The sequence below is a fragment of the Nuphar pumila genome, chromosome 9 (genome assembly GCF_984573655.1).
Source record: "Nuphar pumila chromosome 9, dmNupPumi1.hap1.1, whole genome shotgun sequence".
NCBI lineage: Eukaryota > Viridiplantae > Streptophyta > Magnoliopsida > Nymphaeales > Nymphaeaceae > Nuphar > Nuphar pumila.
The window spans coordinates 75,054,739-75,071,690 of record NC_143257.1 but is presented as its reverse complement, the minus strand read 5'-3'; the positions used below and the strand labels follow the sequence as shown (position 1 = coordinate 75,071,690).

Below are 16,952 nucleotides of genomic sequence, written 5' to 3'. Positions count from 1 at the left end.
AGTGGATGGTCCTGAGAGAAGCTTGTCCAGCTTCTGAGCAATCATGTCTACCTTGCACTGTAGTGCAGTAGATGGACCAATCTCAAGAACACCAGCTTTCTTCTGAATGCTGGGTGTGGCTCTATCAGAATGAGAGCTCGAAGCATGGTGGAGTGAATTCTCGGCCAATGTATCAAATAGCCTCCATGCTTCGTCCTCGCTCTTCAGCATGAATGTCCCTCCACATGAAGAGTCGATCATTTGACGATTCTTGTCAGACAATCCATCGTAGAAGCTCTGCACCAGTTGCCATTTCGGTACCTGATGATGGGGACATTTCCTGAGGAGATCCTTCATTCTCTCCCAGGTTTCATGAAAGCGCTCACCATCTAGCTCTGAAAAGCTAGTGATGGCTCTACGATATTGGTTCGTACGACCAATGGGAAAATATTTCCGAAGAAACTCCTGTTGCAATTGATCCCATGACTCTATTTCTACAGAATCTAAGGACTTTAGCCAATACTTGGCTTTGTCCTTTAATGAAAAGGGGAATAGAGTCAACCTTAAAGCATCATCATCGAAATTCTGTATCTTAACAGTAGAACAGATTTCGAGGAATTCATCTAAATGTGGGTAGGGATCCTCATGACTAAGGCCATAAAAGGATGGAAGCATCTGAATAATGCTGACCTTAATCTCATAATGTGGCGCTCCTACATCGGGTCTCAGAATGCAGGATGCCTGAACATAGTCTGTGGGAATGAAGTATTCCCGCAGAGAGCGTGAAAGAACTGGGGGTGGAGGTGGAGGATCCATGTCAGCCATTGTTGCCGAACTTCGATGAGAATGTAAAATTCTCTCTGGGTTGTCAACAAATGGGTGTAATGGGGTTCCTAGACCTCGTCGCCCCTGCATACACTGGTACTAAGACCAGATGTAAGCAAACAACCTAAATCTAAAAAAATAACTAACACAGGTACTAAAATGTAAATACACAAAATAAACAACTACTAAACAAATATGCTAAACTAACTATGTCACAATGATCTAACTAAGTAAATGAAATAACAAATTACACTACTCTAAAGTACTGAAAAGATAAATACAGGAAATCACAAACTAAGTTTTTCTAAAACCCACCTGTCTAATCGCTCCTTGCAGAATGAATTTTAAGTGAATCCTAGAAAGAACTGAACGTGAATCCTGTATTTACTAACTATGTTAATCCTATATTCACTTACTAATCCTACTAACTAAAAATAAAACAACTAATTAACTAAAACCAATTAATAAATCAAACTCTAAGAAATAAAGTAATTAATTCGCCGTTCCCCGGCAACGGCACCAAAATTTGGTTGATATTTTGGAATGATCTTTTTAAAACAATTAATTTCAATAAAACTTTGGAAAATCGTCAACCAAAAATATAAAAACCGACTTTCCACAAAGTGGTAAGTACGGGTCGAATCCTCAGGGAAGAGGAATTAACCACGATATTTCTAGAAAATTTAATTTATTAATGACAAATGTCAATCTACAATCATAAAGTTAATACAACTACAATTAATCACTAAAATGAAAATAAACAAGCAGTCAGTCTTCTGCTCCACACCAAGGGTATTTCCGTCTTTTCGCCAATTATTCGCTCCTCACACTTGGAAAATAACCCTGGAAACTAAAAATGCTTTTCACCTAAAAATGCAGAAAATACAAAGTTAGGATTCTATTCTAACAATGCAAACAATAACTAAACTAGTTCTAATTTTACCAAAATAATAAAACGAAGACTACTTATCAAACAAAAATTAAATAAAATACTAAATTAATTCTAAAATTAACCAAATTACTTCTACTAATGCTGTATGATGATTATGCAACTCCTAAAATGCAGAAACTACTGAAAACAAGTCAAAAATGCCGAAACTAAGAAAATTACGAAACTGCCCCTAACTAGTGTAAAATAGCATTCTGACAGGTTATCGGAAAACCACTGTTTGACAGAGCAAACGAGGTCCGATTTTCCCAAAATTTGTTCTGTTCTGCAACTGACAGATTGAACAAAATGACAAGTTTTACAGAATTGAAAAACAGTATCTGGAACTCCAGATATAAGCGTTTCAAATCTGGGAAAAATCAGGATATCGTCAGTCCTGTAATTTGAAATCCAGAAAAAGCGGTTTTCGCAAAACGCTTAAAAATCAGACCAAATCAACTCCGAATGAGCTGAAATTTGATATGCCGTCAACTAACACATCAATAAAGTGAATAGAAGAAAATTTTTTGGAAAACATAAAATTTTTGCACAGAAAATACTGCTGGTGCGACAGGGCAAAAATCTGGTTTTTATTTGAGTGCACTATTCACTTTATGAACCTATTTAAACACTATCAAATGCAAATTACACCTAATGCAATCTAAATGACACTGTATAACAGTGTATATGCAGATGACTATTACGAATACGCTAAATATACGACAAACAAAACACGATAACCAACTTATGACTAGAACTACGTTAACTAGCAATGCAAATGCAACTATGCTAAACAATAAAATGTAATCCGACTACTAAGTTAAAGAATATCTAATTACCAATTCAAACACTCACAAAACATATTTCACGCATACGAAACAAATACGATATACACACACATACTTCTACACTACAACTAAAGTGGATAAATAAACTAATTAGTATAAAAATCAAAATAATTAATACTAAATGAGATTAATTCACTAAAGAACGAAGGCTAAGGTTAGGGTTCACTCGGTTGACTCGACTAGGCTCGGTTTTGGCTTGAGTAGGTTCGGATTGGGTTTGGATGAACTCGGATGGGAGTAGGTAGGCTCGGTTTTGACTAGGTTGAGAGAGATAGGCTTGAGCTAAGGTTGACTCAACTAGTTGGGTTCGGTTTTGAGTTGCCTTAGTCAACTAGGTTCGGTTGACTTAGGTGGACTCGGTTTGATTTGACTTGGACTTGGTTAGGGTTAGGTTTAGGTCTTGGACTCAGTTTAGGTTTGACTTAGTCAACTAGGCTCGAATGGGGTAAGGTAAGCTCGGTTGACTCAAACTAAGGTTGACTTGACTAGGCTCAAGTGGGTTGAACTAGGTTTGACTCGATCTAGGGTTTGGGTTGACTCCACTAAGCTTGACTAAAGTTGGGCTTTGGTCTTAGACTCGACCTAGGTGTGGTTTAGGCTTTGACTTAGGCTAGGCTAGGTTTTGACTAGACTCAAAGGGGGTGTAGACTAGGGGTTGACTCGACCTACCTCGGTTTGACTTGGTTAGGTCTAAACTAAAGTAGTAACCTCCTAATTAAGCTACAATTAATCCAAAGTTCACGATTTTAATGGAGAAGGTTGGAAAAGGAATGTAATAATTACCAAATTCCAAATTTTGAAATGCTTTGGATTCTCAAAACTTGCCCCATTTAAAGAGGGAGTTACACTCCTTAATTGCCTTTAAAGCTCCTTTTGGAAAAATGGAAAGACCAATCTAGAAATCCATGATTTTTTGCTTTTCAAGATGGAATTAAAGTGTTTTTAATGCTCTATGAAAATCGTGGAGTTTAGATTGGAATGTTTGGTTAATGCCAAAAACACTTTCCAAAGTTAAGGAGTACCTCCTTCTTTAATACCCATTCAAAATTCAAATTTTCCTTAAATGATTCACACGACTTTTGAAGAGCCTCCTTTTTCCAAAATCGCCAACTTCAATAGGGACTACTTTCTAAACTAATAGCATTAACTCTACCTAGGAAATAAAAGAACTTAAATAGCAAAACGATTTCCTAGGATTAAATACTAACCTAATCCCCAAAACTTATCTTAAATAACCCCTAAAAACGGCTAAGACACTAAACCCTAATACATTGAACCTAGACAACCTAATTACACCTACCTAATGGTAATTAAAAATTACTAAAAAATTCAACCAAGAGCTCAAGGGGAGCTCTAATGGCTGCCGCCCCTCCTTGGGGAAGAAGAAGAACCACACGAAAAATAAAAATAAAAAATAAAATAAAAAAGAACAAAATTATAAATTAACAAAAAGCATTAAAACTAAATAACCACTATTTTGATAAAACTAAATTAGAAAATAATACAAAGGACTCCTAATTAAACAAAGGCTAACAAGAACAACACTATGCTGGAATTAAAAACATGAGAAAAAAAAAAGAAAACTTGATTTTTATAATTTTCAACAATAGACTCAAAACACAAAAACGAAAAATTGATTAAAACAAGTAATTAAATCAATCCCAAAACAATGAAATGACTAACACAAGTTTATGCTACTGTTAACACACTAAACACACAATAAACAACACGTCTTACCAACCCAAACACACTTTTATCGAAAATGTAAAGATCGGCTAGAATATCTCTAGCCGATTTTTTTTTCTTTTTCAAAAAAAAAATAAATAAAATCAAAACAACACACAAGCACAACCCACGACTAAAATAAACTAAAATGAAATTTCCTAATGAGATTTTCAGCAAGACAACACAAGACACATGCTGGACATAAAAAAAAATCTGAACAAAGAAAATATTTTTGTGAAAATCAAGAATCGGCTAGAATAAGTCTAGCCGATTTTTGGATTTTTCTTTTCAATTAAAACTAAATGCAACCCACACAAAAATCGAATAAGGTAAATCAAAATGAACACTTTTTTTATTGGATTTTCTGTAAAACAGCCCCAAGAACGCCTATGAGAAATTTGAAGAAGCGTCTAGATGAAGATCTAGCCGATTTTTATAAAAAGGATGAAAAATCAACAAAAACTCAATTCCAATGAATCAATCAAATAAATAAACCTAAGCTAACGTGCTGGCCTATGCACGAACTCTATTCTAAGGTTGAAAACAAGAAGAAAACAAGAAACACTCAGAAAATAAAGAAAAGAAAACCAACACTCACTTTCGGTTTTAGCTAGAAGAGAAGGAAGAAGAAGACCTACCTTTTGGAAGATCCGACGACCGGGGGGATGAAGAAGAGCGGACCGTGGCTGGAGATGGACGTCCTATGCAGTTCAAGAATGCTGTACTTCACCAAAAATGGCACCTTTTGCAGCTGCTACACGTTGGAGATCCACCGACGATGGAATGTGAGCCGATTCTCGATCGGAGGGTGTAGAAAGCCGGATGGAGGTAGGGCCGGCTCACCTTGGTGGTGTGTTGCGCACTCCCGCCCAAGGTTAATGGTCTCCACCTCTGCTACACCTGCAAAAATACAGAAAAATGGTGAATACTACAGCAAGGAACAAGAAAGAATTAAAGAGAACACAAAGGGGATCAAAATATGCTTGGAAACCAAGCATAGGCCGGTCTTCAATGGCCAAAACGTTGGAGAAGATGGAGAGGAAGGAGCTGCTGCTGTAGAGTCACTGTAGGGGGCGTCCAAACACAGCCAAAGATGCCTAGGGTTCTTGAAAAAAAACTATTTATAGTTTTGACCTTTTTCAAAAAGAGTGTTAAAAAATAAATTATTGCTAGGCGCCACTTCTCTGGGGAGGTTTTCAGAAAAACTTTTTAAAATGGATATGGATAGGCATGTGGGTTGGGTTTTGGGCTTTCTAAGAGTTGATCCAAGGTCCAATTGACCTAATTGGGTCGGATATGGATCCGATCCACCTCGAAATTCGTGCCCAAACACTGAAATAGCCATAACTCTCTCATTTTAACTCTGATTTTTCTAGAATTCGAACCATAGCCCCTTACTATCAAAACACATCTAAACATGGGTTTAAAACCTTAAACTTGATACAAAATGCATGAAAAACTTGTTTACATGATGTGCATTTCATGCATCATCACATCTAAACCATCCCCCCATGCTTGAATGACACTGTCCCTAGTGGCATACAGAATAATGTAAATATGCAATGCAGATGCACACTATAGAATAATAAAATGAATAAGGAGAAAGGATTGATACAACCTGGCCTACTCGACCCTCTGGAGTTGTAGATTGACTGGACTCTGCACTACCACTATGCATGTACAAATGCATAGTTTTCTGCTCATTTGGTCAATGATCTACTCTTGAAGGCTTCTTCATATCCGATTTACTTGAACTCACACATTGATGGATCAGATGTTCATACATGTAAACAATGAAATTCAAAATGAAATTAAAACAAAATTCAAAATAAAATACATGAATACTAACTACTTTATTTTAATGTACATATGATACATCTTAAATAATATAAAACATTAATATATAAAACCACTAACTATGTTAGAATAATCTACATCTAAATCAATAAAACAATGAACAAAGTAGCAACTAACCTATGTTAGAATTAAACTATGATAATCAATCAAATCTAAATCAGCAAGTTAGCAATTTCTCTATGTTAGCCTATGCTAAAATAATCTAATTATTCTATGAAATAAAAACATCTACTCTAAATCAGAGAGTTAAACAACTAAACTATTTTAAACTATTTTAAACTATGTTAAAGCTATCTAATTAAACTATGCAACTATGTTAACAATGTTAAACTAAGTTAATTACTCTATGAAATAAAAGATAAGCTATTCTAAATCAGAAAATCAATAAATACAGGAATCAACACTACATTCTCTAAGACTCGACTGTTTAATATATCATTGAAGCATGGAATTCAGTGAATCTTATCAAAAACAGCAAATGAACCCTACATTTTTCTAACTATGTTAATTCTATACTAACTAAAACAATTAAAACAAACTAAACCAAACTAAACACATATATTAATAAAATGATATCTCAGAAATATTCATAATATATCGCCGTTCCCCGGCAACGGCGCCAAAATTTGGTTGCACTTTTGTAATGATATTTTTAAACAACATTTTTCAATGAAATACATGGGAAAATCGTCAACCAAAGATATAAAACCGACTTTCCACCGAAGTGGCGAGTACGGGTCGAATCCACACGGAACAGCATATTTCTGAATTAATTCTAAAATAACACTTTATTAACATAAAAAGTTTACAATCTATGTCAATGTTTACAAGTTACATTTAATAACATTCTAACTATGAAAATAAACTACAAGAGGCAGCTAAGTCTTCAGCAGGTCTCCAGGGGCATTTCTGTCTTTTTATATCAAGTGCAGTCGCACATCACAATTGAATTACATCTGTTAACCTGTTCTAACTTAACAACCTACATAATCAAAACAAAAAGTCAGTAACTAAATCAAGAATTCATCTAAATTACATCTAAAACTAATTCTAAATTATTTCTACATTAAACTACAGTTAATTTAAATATATAAAACTAAAATTATACTGTCTAAGTGAACTAACTAAGCTAAGCAACTGTAATTACTCTAAATACTGTTAATATACTAACTACTATGTTAGAAAACAGTAAAACTACACGAAATCAGACAAATGGTTAAAAGACTGTTTTGTCCCTATAGAAGGCAAAAATGGATTCTGACAGCTTTTCGCAAAACGACTATTTGAGGGGTCAAACGAATTCCAAATTTGGTCAAATTACTTCTATTCTGTAAAAGACAGATCCAATCCAATGACACATTTTACAGAAGTCAAAAATACGTTCTGGATCTCCAGAACGAAGCGTTTCAAAATCAGGATAATTTGAGAAATCACAGGACCCGAAATTTCAAAATCCGAAAAAGTTGTTTTCATAATACGCTTAAAAACCAGACCAAATCAACTCGGATCAAGCTGAAATTTGGTCTGTAGACAGTTAACACACCAATGTAAAGAATAGAAAAATAATATCCAGAAAACTCACAAAAAATCCACATGCAATAACTAGTGCACGATCGGGTAAAAATTAGGGTTTTGGTTCAGTGCACTATTCATCCCTTTGAATCCACAATTGACATTTGGACATTAAAACACGTACAAAAACAGTCCTAACTGAACCTAACCTACTGTTAAACTATAGCAAACAATAACAATTAAACTAAGTTATAAAAGCTAAGCAATAACCTAACCTAAACTCACTAATACTCTAAATAAGATATCTAAATAAATCTAAGCTCTAATTAAACCTAATATATAACATCTAATATCACTAACTAAATTAACTATCTATTCTAATATTAATTCTAACTTACGGTTAGTCTAATTAGCTAGAATTACTTACTAACTAAATTAAACACTAACTATGTTAACTAACTATCTAGGGTTATACACTAAGTTAGATTAACTTAACTAATTATGGTTAGATTGACTAGGTCCAAACACTAACTAGGGTTAGTAGAATTAAACTAATGCTAGGACTCGGTAGGGTTAACTAACTAGGCTTATTAGGGTTGAATTAGGGGTACGGTTAGATGGCTTAGACACCTAGGGTTAAGTATTAACTACGGTTAGTTAGGGTCGGTTAGTGGTAATTAACTACGGGTATGGTTGGTTTAACTAAAGTTAGGGGGTAACTAACTATTATTTAAGGTTAATTAGGATTAAGAGGATTTAACTAGGGTCGATTATGATTAGGTAGGGTTAACTAAGGTCAAATGAGGTTAACTAGGGTTTACAAGGATTGATTAGGGTTTAGCTAACTACGGTTATTAACTAACTAGGGTTAGATAAGGTCGGTTAGACTAGGGTCGGTTAGGTTTACTTAACTAGGGTTAGTCTAGGTGGCGGTTTACAAGGGTTGATTAGGGTTAACTAAGGGTATGACTATAATAATTAATGGTTAGTTCCTAAAAACACTAAATTCAATCTGAATTAATTACTACATTAAATATACACTACAATTAGAATCTACCTAATTAGACCTACACGAATTTACAAACCTAATTTAATTCAATAAATTACTCTAATTAAATACACACGATTTTCTAAAATCTAATTCTAATGCTACATTTCTAATTTAATTAACACCTAATTAAGACTAAGTCAATCTAAACAATACTAAATAGGGCTAATAAATATGAGAAACACGATTTTGGTAGGGGCCAACTCCTCCTCTTATTGCCTTAATTGCACTTGGGGAAGGCTCATCATAAAAAACCGTCCAACCCATTGGATTCACATGTTTTTCCAAATAGGCATTAAAAACTATTGAATCCCTTTTGAAAACCTTCTAAAATCACACTACACGATTTTGACTAGTCTTAAAAGAAGAAATAGCATTTAAATTCTTGCCAAAATCGAGTAAACCATTTTGGAAATCTCCAAGCATTAATCATCTTTTTGAAAACATTCCCCAAAGATCTCTACACGTTTTTGGGTTAGCTTTAAATGCACATTTAGAATTTCAAATCTTTCCCCCAAAAACGTGTAGACATAATTAGAAGGACCTTTGGAATTCCAAAAGGTTTCTAAAAATCGTGTAACCCTCTTTAAAAGGCCCTTTGGAATTCCAAAGGGTTTCCAACTTTGAAAATGAGAAGGCATTTATGACTGGATTGGGAAATGAAGCTTTCCTCTTAATTGCCTTAAATGCATATTTGAAAAACTCTTATTTTCTAAAACCATCCAGCCGTTTTTCCTTCTTTTCATTAAAAGCTATTGAGCTTCCTTTTTGAGAATCCTTCCCAAAGCACATTCCACGAATTTGGAGTTTCTTTAAATGAAAATTGGAATTTCAACACTTGCTCCAAAAGTCATGTAGATACTTTTAGAAGATCCTTTGGAATTCCAAAGGTTTTCCAAAAATGTGTAAACCTCTTTAAAGGGTCTTTGGAATTCCAAAGGGTTCCCCATTGGAAAGGAGAATGCATTTATGACTTGTAAGGGTAATAGAATTTTCCTTAATTGCATTTAACGAAATTAGAGGAGGGGCCTTAATACTGAATTCGTATTTCAAACAAGGACCTCAATGCCCCTTTGCTAAAATACAAAATTAAATCGACTAACTACATTACTCTAACATTACTATACTAAGTTAAAAGATATACAACTAACTCAAGGGATAAGAATGGAAAAAAACTAATTACAAGAATACAACTACTTAAATACTAAGACAAAATCGACCTACTAAATTGATCCTATTTTATATAAAACGAAAATCATAAAAGTAAACTTACTACTTACCCTATGCCTAAGTATGAAATCAACTACATCTAACATTAAGATTAACATGAAATTATCTATCTAAAGAAAACAAAATAAGAACTACCTAAACACTAATTAAACAAACCACTACAGCAATTCGACATGATAATACTAATTACATTACATGTAACTACACTATAACATAAATCACAAATCTAATTTAAACCTTATACACAAAAATCAAAAAGACTAAGTTAAAACTAATTTAGATAAAACGAAAATCCAGAATTGACTAGGCTAAGGAAACTAATATTAAACTATTCTTACCTACAGAAAATTGAATCAAACGAAATCAAATCTTACATGAAATATCAATTGAACTAAGACACTAACAATCGAACTCTACCCAATTATCTAACTTACATTACACTAACATGTTTATGAATGAGTTGTAAACTAAGAAACACAAACATGAATCTAACTAAGATGTTATACAGAAAATAAACACACAAAAACCGAATTCTAACAAACCCCTACAAATCGACTAGCACCAAAAACACAAAACAGAAATTCATACTAAACACAATACACGATTTAAAATCTATGAAAAACCTAAACAATAATTAACAAATTGAAATGAACACAGCAAAGAAAAGAACTACAGAAAATACTACAGACATGCTGGACGTTCTACCTAAAAATCAGAAAAACAACAATCGGCTACGCACTTTCACAAAATCTAAAAACGTCAAAACTAAAAAAACATTAGCACGACTCCTAAAATACTAGAATCAATCAAAACACTACAAATGGAACTGGGACACATTGGAAAACGCTGGCACACAGCAGAATATCATTTCAAGAACACACGCACACCCAAAAAGACATAAAAACTCCCAACATTGGATTGAAAAACCTAAAAGTAAATGACCCAAACACCTAAACATCCTACGTGCTGGCTTTTTCACGACCAAAAGCTATACTAAGGCTGACGAAAATACAGAAAAACACCCAACACATTACACACGCACATGATAGGTTTTAGCTAGAAGAGAAGGGAGAAGAAGACCTACCTCTTGGGCCGATCCGAAGAATGGGAGGATGAAGAGAAGAGCGGACTTTGCTTGACTCCATGCCACGAGAAACCTCATTGATGTTGTTTAACATCTCTTTGCTGTACTTTTACAGGGATCCACAGGTGGTGGTGTTCCGGGATGAGGAAGAAGAAGAAGAAGTGGTGAAGATGCGTAGAGGGCCGTACGGGGGTAGAGACGACCGGCCATGGAGAAGTAGACTGCACCCCTACCATGGCTAGAACACTCCAATGCTGCAAATACCTGCAAAAGACAACCTCAATGATTAGTTTCAGCAGGGGGAGAAGAAAGACAAGATGTGAAAAGAAAAGAATGGAAGAAGGGGGTGGCGTCTCCATTGAAGATGGCCTCCATGGATGAGGAAGAAGGTGGATGAGAGGGGCGGCTTGGGAGAAGATGGAGTTGAGCTAGAATCGTGCCCCTAGGGCACGAAAATCAAGACAAAGACAGGTGGAATGGGCGCCCCCTCTCCCTTTTGACGATTTGGCTAGTTTTGGCTATTTTACAAAAACAGGATTAAAATAAAAATATTTGCAGAGGGTTTTTAAAAAATGTTTTTACAAAACTTAAGTGGGCTGGAGCTGGGTTAAATCCATGTAATTTGGTCCAGATCCAAAGTTCAAATGGGCGTCTAGATCCAAATCTCTCAAATCGGATCCGATATTTGACCCGTTATACTGTAAATGCCATAATTCCTTCAAATTAACTCCGATTTTGATGAAATTTGAACCAGAGCTCCCTAACATCATTATGCACCTAAGTGTATGCTTTAAATGTATAGATGATGCATTTATGCAGTGAAATTATATTAATAAAACGTGATATTTATGCATCATCAGTGCCCTCGTAGGCACAAGGATACGAGCCGTTCTGGCATCGTTCCATCAACAGACATCATTATGTCGTTCAACTGGTTCCGGCAGCTCTTCTGCCAACCATTCGTTAGCACCTCTTTTGCTCCATCGGCAGTGGTGCGACGAACCCTTCTACGTTGTAGCGGGCATTCCATGAACTGGGTAGCACTCTGCTATATGTCAGAGTATTCTGCTACGTTCTTTATGAGCTATTCTTAGCTTCTTCAGAAATTTCTGCAGCACTTTCTCTCTTTTACGGAGAAAGTGTGCGTTTCTTTTATCCATTTCAGCGGCATCTCCTTTCTTTGGTAGTAAATCGCCATGCTTAATTCGGGGAAATGGATGCGCACCGTTGTGCGTACTTTGCATCCATCAAGGTTGCAGGAACCCTGGGCCATAGCCAGGCCATACGTAATTGACTTAGTCTTTACGTAAAGAGCATTTTGCCAAAAACCGAAGCCTTTCCAATAGGGGCTTCATTCGTCAAGCAGAATCTTGAACAAGGAGCGGTAAGGGAATCGCATGGGCAATCTGGAGTTTGATCTCCATTTGAACGCTCATTTACGCGTCATATATGTAGTATAAGAAGAAGCCTATGCTTTATACAGCGGCGGCGTAAAGAAATGCATATACTATTGTTCAGGGTGTGTAACTGAACGAAATATTCTACATATATAACAAAACAGGAGCCTTGGCATCGTTCGACGCGATGACATAAGAAAATACATTGCAGAAAGCAGGAGCCTTGACATCGTTCGACGCAACGACGTAAGTAAATGCATAATCAGAATGCAGTAATCGGAAGTGCAGAAAACAGGGAGCCTTGGCATCATACGACGCGACGATAAAGGTAAATTACATAGCCTGTGCGATATAGGATGCGTCGACAGAATCGGCAGATATACACCCAGATTCGTATCTAACGATAGTTACTAGGTGAGCGGGTGAACACCGAAGTGTTCTGAAGGGCTCAACCAAGAACTAAGGTGAGATACCATTTTTAAAACACATATACTGCGTATTTGAACATAGATATATCCGACGATAGTTACGAGACGAGCGAGTGAACACCGAAGTGTCCAAAAAGGGCTCAATCAAGAACTAAAGCAAGATACTACTTCAGAAAGTATATGCGATATACAAACAATCAAATACTTGAGAGAGATGGATCAACGAAGCGAACTTACTTCAAATCGTGGAAGAAACGGCTCCGGGTTGCTTCTTTGGCTTCGAGCCTTCCTTCGAGAGGTCAGACTAAGTCAGATGAAGCTGACTTAGTTGAGAAAGAGGTAGAGTAGGTCAAGCTACTCAACCTAAGTAGTTTGAACCAAACAGGGTTCGGTCCAAGTCAACTGGGTGCAGCAGGTTCGAACTCAGCTCAAGTAGGCTAAGTCTGGGTTTAGAAATTCAAACCGGAATCTGGACCAAAAAGGCCTTTGACTTTGACTTTAAACCAAACCAGGTTTAAGTCAAGTCAACTGGGTTTGAACTAGGTCAAGTAGGTTCAGACCTTGGTCAGGTGGGTTAGGACAAGGTCAGGCTGGCTAAGACCAGGTCAGGTGGGCTCAGGTGGGCTAGGCTAGGTAGGGGAGGTTTAGGAGAGAGAAAGAGGAGGCAAGAGGAGGGGGGGTCGATTTTTTCAAAGGGGGAGGGCCCCTATTTATAGCTTTTTAAAAGGCATATTCCATGGAATATGCTTTTTAAAAAGGAATATGCTTTGGCATATTCTTTGGAATATGCTTGGAATATTCCTTGGAATATCCTATGGAATATTCTGGGAATATTCCAGGAATATTTCAGAAATTTTCTGAGGAAAGATGCTCGTGGGTCCCACCAAGATTCTCGTGGGTCCCGCAAAAATGTTGAGTTTTCGGCATTTTTTTCCAAAAAATTCTGAGTACGCCATTCCCTTCGTATTGACGTAACTAAGAAAGTTGGCTGGCAGGAATCCTTTGATTTCATTCAGGTAGAAAGTTATGGCTTCCAGAGTGTTTGAGCATATATTCGTGAATCGACGAATATCCTAAGTATATCTGGTTCGTACAAATCGATCTGATTCGTATTTTGGGTTCAGATGCTATTTTTACTCGGAAATGCCTCATGATTTTTTTCAGAAAGATACTGAAAAATTGTGGGTTTTACAGTATGTGCCATTCGTGTTCATCCATAGTGATTTTAAAATAAAATGCATGATTCATAGAATCAGGATATTGCGGGAACTCAAACTATATGAGATGCATCTTAATCTAAGCAGAAAAATAAATATTATTCCAAAGTTTACATTTGATTGTTACATTGTTGACAAAAAGCTAAAAAGAAAAAAAAATGTATGGAGCCAAGGAATCAGCATCTTCCAAATTTTCCTGCGAAAGTGGGCTAGTACAAGGAATGGATATACAAGATACCCAAGGAAATGGGTATATATATAACATGTACAACGAAGATATATATGTATATATCTAAGTGCTCAAATTTGTGCTAAGTGACATGTGATAATGAAGGTGTATTTACAGAAAAAAGTGTCTACCTATATGCTTATGCCTAAAAACTAATGTATATGAAGAGATCCACACACATATATATATATATATATATATATATATATATATATATATATATATATATATATATATATATATATATATATATATATGTGTGTGTGTGCTTAGAAGGAGAAAATATGCATAGTAATTGAATTTCCTTATTGTAATGGGTAAATGCATAGATCAAAAAATACACAGTTTCTGTACATGATTTCGCAAAGCCATAATTCCTAAATTATAAAACATTTCTTAGTAAAATTGGGTATGAAGACTCCCTATATATCAATAAAAAAGCATACCAAAGATGATCCAGAAATCATGAATGGATATTGACATATCTATGCACGAATATGGCTCATTATCAAGACTGTACACCTGCAGAAAAGAGAATGGGTAAATACCATCCAAACAGTAGTAATCATTATAGTTGCCTTACAAATACACTAATCTTGCAAGCACTAACGCTTAGGAATCCGAATGACCAAGAATCAATATGTTTGAGTAATCACGTTGATGCTTGAAAGATAGTTGTTGTAAAACCTTATTAGAAAATCAAATGCATGACCATGGGTTTAACAATTCATAGAAATTCAGGTGGCAATAGTACTACCGTTGCTGATCATATGTCAATGTATCATATTAGACACCAGCACATCACTCTATAAGTGTTGAGGACTCAAATATGTCAATTAACACACTGGACGAGCATGATCATTCCAGCCACAGAGTATGTGTTCCATTTTTATCAGTCAATTGGAATCCCATGATAGACACTTAACCCACAGGTCACTTGAAAGTCATCAAACTTGTAGCAACTCATTCAACAACTTCAATCATCCAATCCATAATTCAGCATTGTATCAAACCGTGATAGCTCTCTATATTCACACTAACCCTCGCCGGGAATCATGTACAAGCGCAACAATCAACATTCAATAACAGCTGATGCAGCAGAGACAAACAATCAGTAAAATTTTTTCGTCAATTCAACATTAACAGTGACATTCAGCTCGAACAAAACATTCACAAATAGTTAACTGCAGGAAATCGAGTATTCCGGCCAAGCCATTCACTGCTGACATTCAAAAGTAGTTGACAAACAGGAATAATTTTGTTGAAGTAGCAAATAATAAACATATTGCAGTGAAATTCAGTGATTAAGACAATGAAAGTTAGCAATTAAGAACAGTAAAAAGAAAACTATATTGAAAATCAGATGTTCATTTTTACTGAAAATGAGCACAATGATCACACAGCTAAAACGAATGATTTCCAATGAATTCTAAACAGATTTTTCGTGGTTTGAATGAAAACCATTGATTTCCAATGATGTTCAGCCATAGTCTCATCAAACAGAAATTTTAGCTTAAGCAAACAAAGCACAAAGTGCACTGTAACACTTAATTTTCCAATAAATTCCAATCCTAATATGCAACACTGGCCATATATCAAGACTTTATCAGTAATATCAAAATTTGATATTACTGATCCAGTCAATAACAATAAACATCTGGGGATAAGATTACCAAGGGATCTCGAATGTCCAGTGAATATCACACGGCTCAGAAAATTTTTTTGCCTATTGATTGATTTTAGATGTCCAATGGATATCGGTATCCACCTGTGTTCCAACACAGACAAGAGCTGGAAGTTCAACTCGAAAAGCACATATGATTGAATCAAAACTAATGATAGAAATAAATCAAACAGGACTTGAAACCGGGATCAATATTCAATTAGGAAAGAAAAACAGATCAAATGTGCAGAAGCTACCGATATCCAAACTATTTAACATAAAACTACTGCACCTAATAAACAAAACTCTGTCTACTATTGTGTTAACAAGAACCTAGAAAAACATTTCACCATTCAATTACGCAAAGCACAAAAACATAAAAGAAAAAAAAGACTACTAAACTAAATATGAAAGACCCAATCTACGGTGCTGTCAAAGCACCACTATGGCTAAGCTAAGGGTAAAATCGAAATAAGAACACATTCAGCCATAAACAAAAGCAAGCATGATGGATTCTATACTAGAAGAGGAGAAGAAGACGACCTCATGAGATCGTTCGACGAGGGTGGAGGTAGATGAGGAGCAGAAATTACCTAATGACTACGCCTGCAACCTTCGTTGATGTTGCTATTACACCATGATGCTGCTTCTTGCTACAATAGGTAGGAGGGAGGCACACTGAAGGTGGAAGGGTGCCGATAAAACATCCGATAGAGCAGAGGATCAGAGAGGGAGAGCTGATCGTCTTTAGTGGAGCAAGCAACACTCCCAACCCAAGTAGTTGCATTCCACGACTATCCTACCTTGTGGATCCCATGCACCACACGACCTATAGACAGCAGAAAGGGGGTCGGTCCTCTGTTGCTGGGATGAAGGAAGATGGGAAGGAGCCTTGGAGAGCTCTCTACAATCTGGACAGGAGAGCCGAAATCCCTAAAGGGGAAAGGCTTCACGGCCAGCCAAAGGGTACCTGCGATAAGAA

The 16,952-nt window shown here is 35.9% G+C and overlaps 1 non-coding gene across 1 annotated transcript; it reads left to right on the top strand.

Annotated features, from left to right (window-relative positions):
* Positions 1–298: 298 nt before the first annotated feature.
* On the top strand, positions 299–401 carry LOC149828637 (small nucleolar RNA R71). The gene has a single exon (XR_016434501.1). It is a non-coding gene; the product is annotated as a small nucleolar RNA R71 (small nucleolar RNA).
* The last annotated feature ends 16,551 nt before the right edge of the window (positions 402–16,952 follow it).